The sequence below is a fragment of the Branchiostoma belcheri genome, unplaced genomic scaffold (genome assembly GCF_001625305.1).
Source record: "Branchiostoma belcheri isolate BF01 breed outbred unplaced genomic scaffold, Haploidv18h27 scaffold1, whole genome shotgun sequence".
Taxonomy (NCBI): Eukaryota; Metazoa; Chordata; class Leptocardii; order Amphioxiformes; family Branchiostomatidae; genus Branchiostoma; species Branchiostoma belcheri.
In genome coordinates this window covers 3,753,272-3,763,597 of record NW_017802379.1, presented here as the reverse complement: position 1 = coordinate 3,763,597, position 10,326 = coordinate 3,753,272, and the positions used below count along the sequence as shown (strand labels likewise).

Below are 10,326 nucleotides of genomic sequence, written 5' to 3'. Positions count from 1 at the left end.
GCGCCGAAGGCGCTCGTAAGTCGTAGGGGGTCCGGGGAATGCTCCCCCCGGGAAATTTAGGATTTTTAAGCCTTCAAAAACGCAATTTCCCTCATTTTGAGAGGCAAATCATGGTGTTGAGAGTGTTTGTCGGTCCCTCTGATGTTTTCATATTTTACTCAAGATTTTTGTTAATTTGCCTGTCAAGGTTGCATGACGGATTCGTTAAAAAATTCTGTAACTCTCCGCAAACCTCCGGAAATTGAGGGGTAAACTGGTTCTGGCTAGAGCCGAAGGGACCGACCGCAGAAGCGCGAGTCGAGCGCCAAAGGCGCGAGCAATGTAGAGGGGTCCGGGGGCATTCTCCCCCGGGAAATTTTGTATAATAATTTTTAAACCTTCAATGACGCATTTTCCTGCACTTTGATAGGCAAAATTAGGCGTAACGAAGAATTATTCATTAACGCTTAACGCTGAATTCAGGATGACAAATAACGTTTTACGTTGAATTAAAACGACCAATAACGCTTCACGAGGAATATACTGATAACGCTTAACGTTGAATTAGAGCGGGCTGGCAACGATTAACGGTAAATCAAAATAGCCCATAACGGTTAACGAAAAAGGGCATGCAGACCCTCATACATGGGATTGGTTGTGCCTGCATGGAATTAGGGCATTCGCAATACATTGTATAGTTCAGTTGTACAACAGCGGTAATTTTTTTAAGGTGGCAAAAGTTGGCACCTGTGCACACTAGCATTCTTTTCCGGGACACAAATCTCTGCTGTTGCTCTTTGCCCTCTTTTCGACACCCGATAAATTTTGCTAATAAAATGAAATTAGGTCACCAACTGTCATTATTTTTCGTTTAATTATACTTGCTTTGTGCGCATGTCTTCGGAAACTATTATCTATAACTTGCGGGGTTGCCTAAGACCATTTTGAGGCCCTCTCCTAGACAGAAGGTAGGTTTGAGTTGGTTTCTTTTCCTTTCCCCATACAAGACAAAAAGTTGAATACGCCACTCTACAGGCGTTTAACAAGTAGCATGATGGCATGCTAACTCTCAGTGTTACCGACGCTACTCACTGGTCTGTAATAAGCGAGGCCCTAGCACTAACATCTGGATTCTTAATATGAGCCGAGCGACGAAACATGTCTGCTGTGTTTTGTTTGTTTGTTTGTTTGTTTGTTTGAGAACTTGTTAACGTTTATTCTCCAAATACTCAAAACAGATCAGCCTGTTGGCCACTTTCCATGGAGGTAATGAGGGGAGAGCCAGGCCATATGTATAATGCCAGGAAGTTATGTGCTTTTGCATGATATCCTTATTATTCTAATAGTATGCTGACGATGTGAGGTTTCAAAGACAAACAGATATGGTTGACAGAACTGCAATATTGCGTTGTTCATTCCAAGGAGGTTAAATATAGTCTCCTTGCTTGTTCATTCACACCGAGGAGGTTTTCTCTTTTAAACCTCCTTGTTCACACACACTTTCAGCCACCTGTCAACGTTGTTGGAAGCGTACTCCCAAACTGTGACCAATTCTGCACAAGCCGCCGAAACTGTGATACAACAAGATGAGTCTGAACATGCAAGTTGTCTGTGTGGTGGCGATCATCGTAGGACTGATGTTCAGCGTCAAACTCATCACTATGGGGATGGTGTAAACAGGTAAAACCCCGTGTATGGCCCCTATCCTTAGCTCACATTAGAAGAATGAAGTTGTGGACGGTGTGCGTTTTTGGAACCATGGTTTCTTACAAGGCAAGCCTTTCTCTTGTGTACCCAGGGAAATGTCCTAAAAGCCTGGTTTTGTAAAGACTTAACGCTTGGGGGAATCCAGGCTTCACCATGATCCACATTTTGGAGAACATTTCCTTTCCAGTGTTAGCAAGGGGCCCCTTAGCCGGACGGGTCCCTGGAGGATACGTCTGTTGTTAAGTAGTGGTCCAACCAGTAACAGTGATGATGGATTGATGCTAGTAAATGTTTTGAAACCTTTGGCAAACAAGCTTTATGTTGCTGATAAGAATTACGTCGATGTAGTTCCTGTTATATTTGTTAACCATTTATTTGCAGGTGGTTAAAGTAACTATTTTTTCTTGATATCCTTCTCTGATTCAGGGAGTCATCTAGATGATTGACAGCAAAAGGGGACGATGTTTCCGCCATTTGTGAGGCACCTGTCTCTTCACAACCCCATCAACAAGTGAAAACAACAGATCTGACTACCGGCTTTCTGACCAGAATGCCACAACACAGGAACATCTCCGTATTTTCCAGTGTCTAGGAATGGTAACTTTCTGCCCTGTGCACAAATAAGAAGTATCGCTAGGAGAAAAATGAATATAAGAGCTCAAGTCTGAGTTGAACAACTGACAACCTGCAGTCTTGTCTGATTTGTTAAGGGAGAGTACTTGCTGATGTCGGTACAATCATTGCTGTCTCTCAGCTTTTTGGCTTCTATTGTTGGTCTATATGTATACTTTTCTACATTGATAAACCCACATTTATCGTTACTCTTTAATCCTAGGTGAATTACTTACAGATAGACTGGAATTACAATCTGGGCTAGCAGAATCTAGGAGAATTGTTCTAGGACAGATTGGAATTCCAATATTCAGATCCCAGACTTAGATTCCAATCTGTCCAAAGCCATATTGGAATTCTAATTTGTTCTAAGGGAATCTGAAATTGTCCTAGGGCAAATCGGAATACCTATCTCCCTTAGGACAATTCCACATTCCAATCTCCACTGTCATATAGAGTTTTTAACAGCACCATGCAATATATACCGTCCGCGGAGATTTTAATTGTTAGATGACGGAAAAATTAGATAATTTCTTGTAACAATTCGGTACCTATCATTCATATTGAAGTGTATTATTGGAATATATAATTTTGACCAATAAAGAGTTCCCTTCTTGTTCGGTGACCAGCATCATCAGTGTTTTTTTTTTACACCGACACTACTTAGTTAGACTTAAGTGCCTATTGTTCACGTGAGGAAAAATGCATACAAACTGGAAGGCTATGATAGAATAAAGAAGACACTGCTGCCTCGACACCCCATCAGGCTTCTGAGTACTCTCATTGTTCTTTCTAAACGATTGATGACGTCCTTGAAAGGTCACCACGTACAGCTGCAGTCGCCCAGCTGACGAGAACAATGGCTTAGTTGAGGACGACGTTTGTTGACGTTTGCCTTCAGCCGTAGGGCATCCCCAACGCAAGGTGTAAGACATTGCATAGTTATCATACCCTTGATAAATCCTTTGGCCACATAGCTTATTGTTACAGTTTTCTTCCCCTTTTAACACAGAAATTATTTCAGTGCCAATATTCACTGGTACCACATATAACAACACTGTATCTTGCACTTATAGACCACTAAGTTTGCCCTTGACGGAGGGTATTTGCAACGATCCCTAAACCATCCGGATCCGACCGCACTAGCACAGCCCGAGGATAGCCCCAACTTGATCTGCTACAGTGTCACCTGTGACATAATGTGCGTGTGTGCAGCCACGTACACACAGTTTCCTTAGCTTCCTCCTGAAAACACAGGGGTACCGTGACTTGTATCAGGGTCTCACGGCGAAGATAATCATGATGTTGGGGAAGATTTTGGAGAACGCTTCGGTGCTGTTCATCGTGCTCGGCGCCTTTGGTGTCGTTTGGGCCTTTGTCGTCATGACGTGAGGCGTCCAATGAGAAGAACAGAGTGAGTTGCACTTGTACATACACGCATGATATTCGTATGTGGAACATTGCATTACTTGTACATAGAGTATGCTGGTATATTGTGCAGTGACAGAGTCATGAGATTAACATTTCTATAATTAATTCAACGGTGTAATATTCGGCGTTACATAGTCCTAAGTTGGTATTTTGAGGACATCCTACATAATTGTGGTATTGTTGTCTTTTCGATGTATAGGACAGTTATGGAACCGTAGTAAATGGGGGAAAATGGGCCAGCACTGACTTGGAGAGATTCGTCCAGGTCGCATGGTTTACTCCATACGGTTCATATGCTATGTCGTGTAATATAATATAATAATAAAATGCAGCAGTGGAGAACATTGCTCTACAATAAGTATAAATAATTATTAACTGGATGCGGAAAGCAGAATGAGCCACATTCTTTACTGAGCGACTTTAGTACAGACTATTGCTAATGATGGGATAGGGTCATGCAAATTATTTAAAAAGAAATAAATTTCCTTCAATTTAGCGGCTTATGTACAAGAGACTCATTCGTTCACAGACAGGAAAGAGTGTTTTCCTATGATGCACAGGCATTTATCAACCACAATCACGACTTTTGTACCTATTCATGACGTGACTAGAATACATGCGCGCCCTCAGGCTACTTGTCAGGCTACTCTCCAAGCAGAGGTGTGGCTTTTGGTTTTTTTTCGCGTGTTTTTAGGCTTTTTTTACCGGGGTTTCTTTTCTGAACTGGATTTTTTTCACCCAACCGCCCCAAAAATTCTAGTACAAAAAAGAAACCCCGATAAAAAAGCCTAAAAATACGCGAAAAATAACCCCAAACCTAAACCTCTGCTTGGAGAGTAGATATGGACAGAAAATTAACTTCCACCTTACGTGCCAGACACCTACTTTAAAAAGTGCTTTTGACACCCACACCAACATTTATGTGCCATTCTTTGCCAAAGACCGATGTTGCTCTCCATCGTTGTCAGAACGTTTGTGACGATCCAGAAGCTCCAATCACCTTTGTCCTGAGGCTACAATTTGATCTACCAGCCGTGTTCACCTGTGCGACATTTGCTCGTGCGCCACTGTGCTGTCTGCAACGTAACCTGGGTACTGCCTTCCGCAAAAAGAAAATGACGGGCTTGGATAAGTTTGTGGAGAACGTGTCGGTGTTTTTCATCGTGCTGGGCTCCGTTGGTGTCGTGTGGGCCTTCATTTTAATGGTGTGATATGTCTGGAGGGGTGTTACGTTATTACAGTGAGTGTCTTGTTCATATTATGCTTGCTACCTTGTAACAGATTAGTAGTCAGTATTTCATGTACCCCTTTTACTTTTAGAGTGCTGTATAACACTTACCTGGCTGTGCCTCTTGTTGTTCACAATGACACTGCTTAGAAATGAACATATGTCCATATGTACAGGTTTTAAAGTTTACTAGCGTCCGCCTTTAAAAAAATCTTTGACAGTCAGTTTGGGCCATTGTAAATTTATCGTAAATTGTAATATACTCATAAAGTATACAGACATTATTGCCATCAAGATTTTGTTTTGTACGGCAGATAAAGGCTAGAAGTTTGATTTTGATTCCTAAATCAAATAAAATATAAGTGACATCTGCATTGTTTTGAGCGATTTCATCATCCTTTGTACATGTTTTGTACTACATTAGGAAGACGATTACACTCGCGAGCATGTCAGGTATAATTATGGTGGTTTATTTGACGGAAAAGGTTGTCATGTCTGGCGGAAAAGTGGCAATTATTCCCCCCATGTCTGGTCGTCAGTGACATGACACACTTTCACAGTAGGTGTTGGGAGATGCATTCAATATGTGTCCTACATGTCCTACATCCTAGATAGAGCATGAAAGAGCGAGAGCAAGAAGGTAGAAGAGAAGGTTTAGAGAAGGTCTGTCTTTAGTAAGTACTAAGGTGTGATATTGTCTATCGATATTGTGATAGTACTAATATCATCCGGGTTTTGGCGTAATTAAATAAGGTGTAATATTTCCTGTATATTGAGATAGGTAATGTACTGTGAAAAAAAGTATCTATTTTATGTGTCTTAATAGACATAATCTTTTGGCCCTATACTGTACTATTGTGCTTGTCTGTCACTTGTGGTCCCACGAGTTGTCGGTCGCGTGTGTGAAGTTGAGTTTGAGTTGTCTGTCGTTACTGATCCGTGATAATGACCTTCAAATGTCAGACGGGTGCACGTGTGTGTGTGCGTACTACAGGGCGTCACTTGTTCTAGTGCCTGGGTGTTACTCGTACCACTAAACGTCAAGAACCAACCCTTCACAGTGTCATCATTGTCATTTCAAGTCTAAATAATATCCGTATCTTCCTCATTATGGTTGTTTTATATGATTATTGTCAAGATACATGCCTGTCAGACTGTCATCTGATTGGTCCTTAGGGCCATTAAACTTAAGATGAAGGTCTTTTGTCCAAGGTTGATCTACCTTAGTGTCTAGAGACCGAGACGTCAACATTTCGTGTTGTCTGTGATTGAAAAGCAAGATATAGTCGCAGGCTATGTAGGTTTGCCTAGGGGTATGGCAGATTTGTTTTCGCGATTTTTCATTCGATAACAACATTAAAAGGGTCAATAACCTTAAGACTTGCTGGAAAATCCAAGTAAGAACCGGCCATATCCAGTTCATACAGTGTAGAGGTCATTCCGAATTTGGAGGGTCGGATTAAAAACAAGACAATGGCGACCTCTGTGGTCTTTCGACTTTTCTTCTCCAATGTCCCCGAGCATATTCACGCTCTGATATTGCTTTGTAAATAACTGCCAGAGCGGAGAGTGCATTGGTGCATAGAATTTAATGGCTGGAGGGTAGAGAGGATACTGAAATATGACACTGCGACTAAACACCTTCATTTCTCAACTCAGGGGGATGGAAGTCTGTTTTCAACCATAACGTTCTACTAATTAAATTCATTAACAATCGTAGCCATACACACAATGTATGATACATTGACAAACGTCCGTATTGTTTCTCTCATTTCAGTACTTTGCTCCGGGGAACGATTTCAACATACAATTAAAATGTGAAATTTAGTATGAAGGAATGTTTTGGCCATTGTTTCACGAACACCAGCCTAACATGGCATGATTTTAGATTAGCGCAGGTGGTATAAATACTGTTCATATGACTACATGTATATGTTTGCAATTGGCATTTTCTGTTGGCATCGTCCCTCAGTTACGATGGATTATTTGTCTTTAAGTTTGTCCAGAGTCTTGTCATGTCTCGAAGAAAGACAGAGAGATTGACATTTTGAGAGGTCAATGACCAGTGAATGTATGACTGAATGAGGATATTTCTCACTTAATTAACTGAAATGTTCTTCAGTTAGAAGGTAATGGCTACGACAGGTATATTCACGGCCAGGGAACAAAGACCAGTACGGTAGTTACTCTGCTCCCTAGCCCTCACAGAAGTGGCTTATAAGGTCCACTTGCACGATATTGTTCTGCCTCATTAATTTCCACTCTCACCCTTTGTCAAATGTTTACGATCTAGTGATATCTAACGTTAGCATGAGTCCCCCTGTCATCTCTTCATCATTCAGTTCATATTCAGACAGAACATTTCAAAACAATGCCTATCAATTTGATGTCTATTTATAGCCGTTTATCTGTAGAAATCCGTCACAGATTTTTGAGCCCCCTACTGGCCTCCAATGCCCGGAGATATGATCGGGGGTTGTCTCATGACTTCTCTCATTGTTTTAGACGATATCTGATTGGTACACAGAAACAGAACTCACTTCTAGATCTCTTCCTCACGGAGAAAGATACTGGAAATAGTCGGTGTCTGATAGAAATACAACCATTTTTTGAGCCTTGTTGTTTGAAAGTCTGTAAACAAAAACACACATGTAGTTCCAAAGAAAGCTGACAGGGGGCTCAAACGTGTGTAAGCTCTCCATAAGCATAAAGGCTATTGACGCCTTAGAAATCGGAACTATTACAAATAGTATGTCCGTTCCCTTTTGCGGTCGTGTCTGGGGTTTAGCCTTGCTTCGGGAGGCGGCTGGAAAGAGTAGAAATCGGCCAAATAGAGAGATAACATGCCAGGGGTCCTGTTTGCCGCACCCGGTCTGCCGGACGAACTCCCCTGGCATGCTATCTCTCTATTTGGCCGATTTCTACTAATACTCTTTCCAGCCGCCTCCCGAAGCCTGGTAGAGGCTACTAGTATCTGCAGCTGGGGTTAACGTTGACGAAAAACGGCCTAAGAGTCGCAAAAGCACGCCTGACCGGACATGACTCGGGCGGGTCTCCAGTTAAGGGCAGGTTATTTATGTGTCGTAGATGTCATGGCGCTTGCGCCGACGCAACGACGAAGAGAAAAACAAGCTATTCTGCCATTCACCAATGTAGACCCCTTGAGGGGAAGAACTTGTTGTGCACAGTTGGAAACGGAGGCATATTGGCTGGGCATAAACGCAACAATGCCTACCTTAACCCTGCGCGAGAAGCTGATATTTGGCCTTGGCCTCGCCGTTGCATGTATCTTCATCATAATGGCATCTCCTTTCATGTGAAGATCGTCCGAAGGTTTGTCACTTAGCTTTCAGGGTCATGGCGACAATGGGCATTGTTTTGTGAGCATTCTTGAGAAGTGAAAAGTTAGCGTTGTGTTTGTCAAGTTTGTCAGGTAGCGTTATGCTCTTGGTATTCCAAAGGATTTTAGTTGATGGCTTTGGTCACGGTTTTAGCAACGGCTAAACAATGTGTAATAGTTTCAGGAGAAGTGCTACAGATATTTTGAAAACATTGTGTCTAGCTGTAGCACATGTGAAGGCGAAGGTGGGTACTAGTTGTTCAGCTTTCCCATGACCTCCGGCAATGTTGAACTGAAGTGTGTGATGGATTCTTATGACATTTGGCATGTAAACAGGTGTTGGCGAAACGAAGGACAGGTCTGGCAATGATCCATAGTTACTTGGAGACTCTAACAACTGGAGATGAAAGCAGATGAGGAATACTTCGATTGACGTCACTTACTGACGTCCAAAACATCGGCAGTCTTAAATCTTGCCAACAGTGACCTAACGTTGATTCGTTGACGGTTCTTATGTATGTACACACAGGTATGCTTGGGGCGGGCTCTACTTGTTCCAGTGATGGCAGCCAGCCAGGGGACCAGCACGTCACGTGATGCCATCACGTCACAATCATCACGCTGAGGTACTACAGGCTACATGCTCTCTTCGGAATTCTTCGGAAGCCCTCGGCTACTTTCGCCATATCTTCTCGCCTTCGCCTCTACGTTGCCGAGGACAACATCAGCACCAGACAGTACATCATGTGAACCATATGTATGAACTTTTCCTGACAATGAACAATCATTCCACAACGCCGCTAGGTGGCGCTGCAGCTATAAGAATACGACCTCAAACGTGGCTAAGCCTGTATCTCCCCACAAACCATTTTCAGTACCTGAAATCTTTTCCTACGATGATTGAAATAGATAACGACAGATCACCAGCAATAGAGATCTTGTAAATTTGGACATGTCCTCACAACGACATACGTAAAGTCATAACTTGCCATTTTTTCGTTTTGCCTTAAATCTATGCTAATGATTATTGCCGGGAAACAATGTTTACTGTTCGCAAAATAATTACAATATACAGCATGAGGGTGGAAGATATATTATGCGCACTACAGTATCTCAATGCAAAGATTCATTTGTCTCAATTATACATGTGTCTATAAACATATCGAGTAGTTGGATGAGTTTTTTCTGTCCATACCGGGTAACGTGTAATGCACAACTCACACCCTGCCTTATCTTGATACTCAACGATGGTGTGGCCGTGTGGTTAGGGTACTAAGAAGTTCACTAGGAATGTAGCATTCCCTCGGTTGACATGGTGATTGTTAAAGTACAGAAGGCATAGTACATACGTGTAGCAGGGAAACGTGACGTCATTGGAGGCAGTTTGAATATGACATGTCTCCACCCCTTGGGCGTCGCCAAAACAAAAGGATTAATGGCAAAAAGTGTGTCCATAATGATCAACATATGACGCATAATAGGAATTCATATTAGCTGAAGTTTTTTTAGCAAATGCCCCTCTCAATAATCCCTTGCATTGCAGAGTCGTGTGCGTTCAATAGTGAGAGAATGGTAGCCTTAAAGTCTCAACGACACTTGTACTCTAATTTATTCAACTGTTCTAGTTCCAGTACAAGGACACTGTCATTAAGATAAATCAAGTTTTTCTAGTCTGTTACACGTTCCAAGAAGTCTATATGCGCGTGTACTGCTGGCGCAGTCCTAGGCAGCGTACTGACCACTGGTAGGGAAACTTCGTTACCGTAGTGGAAGAGTACAGCTCAATTATAATAATTAACGTCGGTACGTGGAAGAGTAGTGAGGAAGGACGATCATGTCTTTAGCTAACCATGTGGTCGTCCTTGCGGCCATACTGTTCAGCGTTTTCGTTGTAGTCCCGAACCTCATCGCCATGCTGTGACGCGCGGACACCGGGGTCTACTTGTAGGTGAGTAGACAAAAGCAGTACACTAAAGTAGGTCGCTGTCTGACGAAAAGAACCACCAAGCCACGTGGTACTAGTATGTTT

The 10,326-nt window shown here is 42.4% G+C and overlaps 2 long non-coding RNA genes across 5 annotated transcripts in view; both read left to right on the top strand.

The window, feature by feature from the left end:
- Positions 1–2,921, top strand: part of LOC109462182 — a 3,443-nt gene extending 522 nt beyond the window's left edge. For 3 of the 4 annotated variants that reach the window (XR_002139744.1, XR_002139750.1, XR_002139746.1), the window contains exons 2-3: positions 1,486–1,659; positions 2,113–2,921. This is a non-coding gene — a long non-coding RNA (uncharacterized LOC109462182). Of the gene's footprint in view, positions 1–848; positions 948–1,485; positions 1,660–2,112 lie in introns of those variants that run through there. The other variant, XR_002139745.1, reaches the window with a different exon arrangement.
- A 1,768-nt stretch (positions 2,922–4,689) lies between these two features.
- Positions 4,690–9,455, top strand: LOC109462175. Its single transcript, XR_002139742.1, has 2 exons — positions 4,690–4,969; positions 8,827–9,455. It is a non-coding gene; the product is annotated as an uncharacterized LOC109462175 (long non-coding RNA).
- The last annotated feature ends 871 nt before the right edge of the window (positions 9,456–10,326 follow it).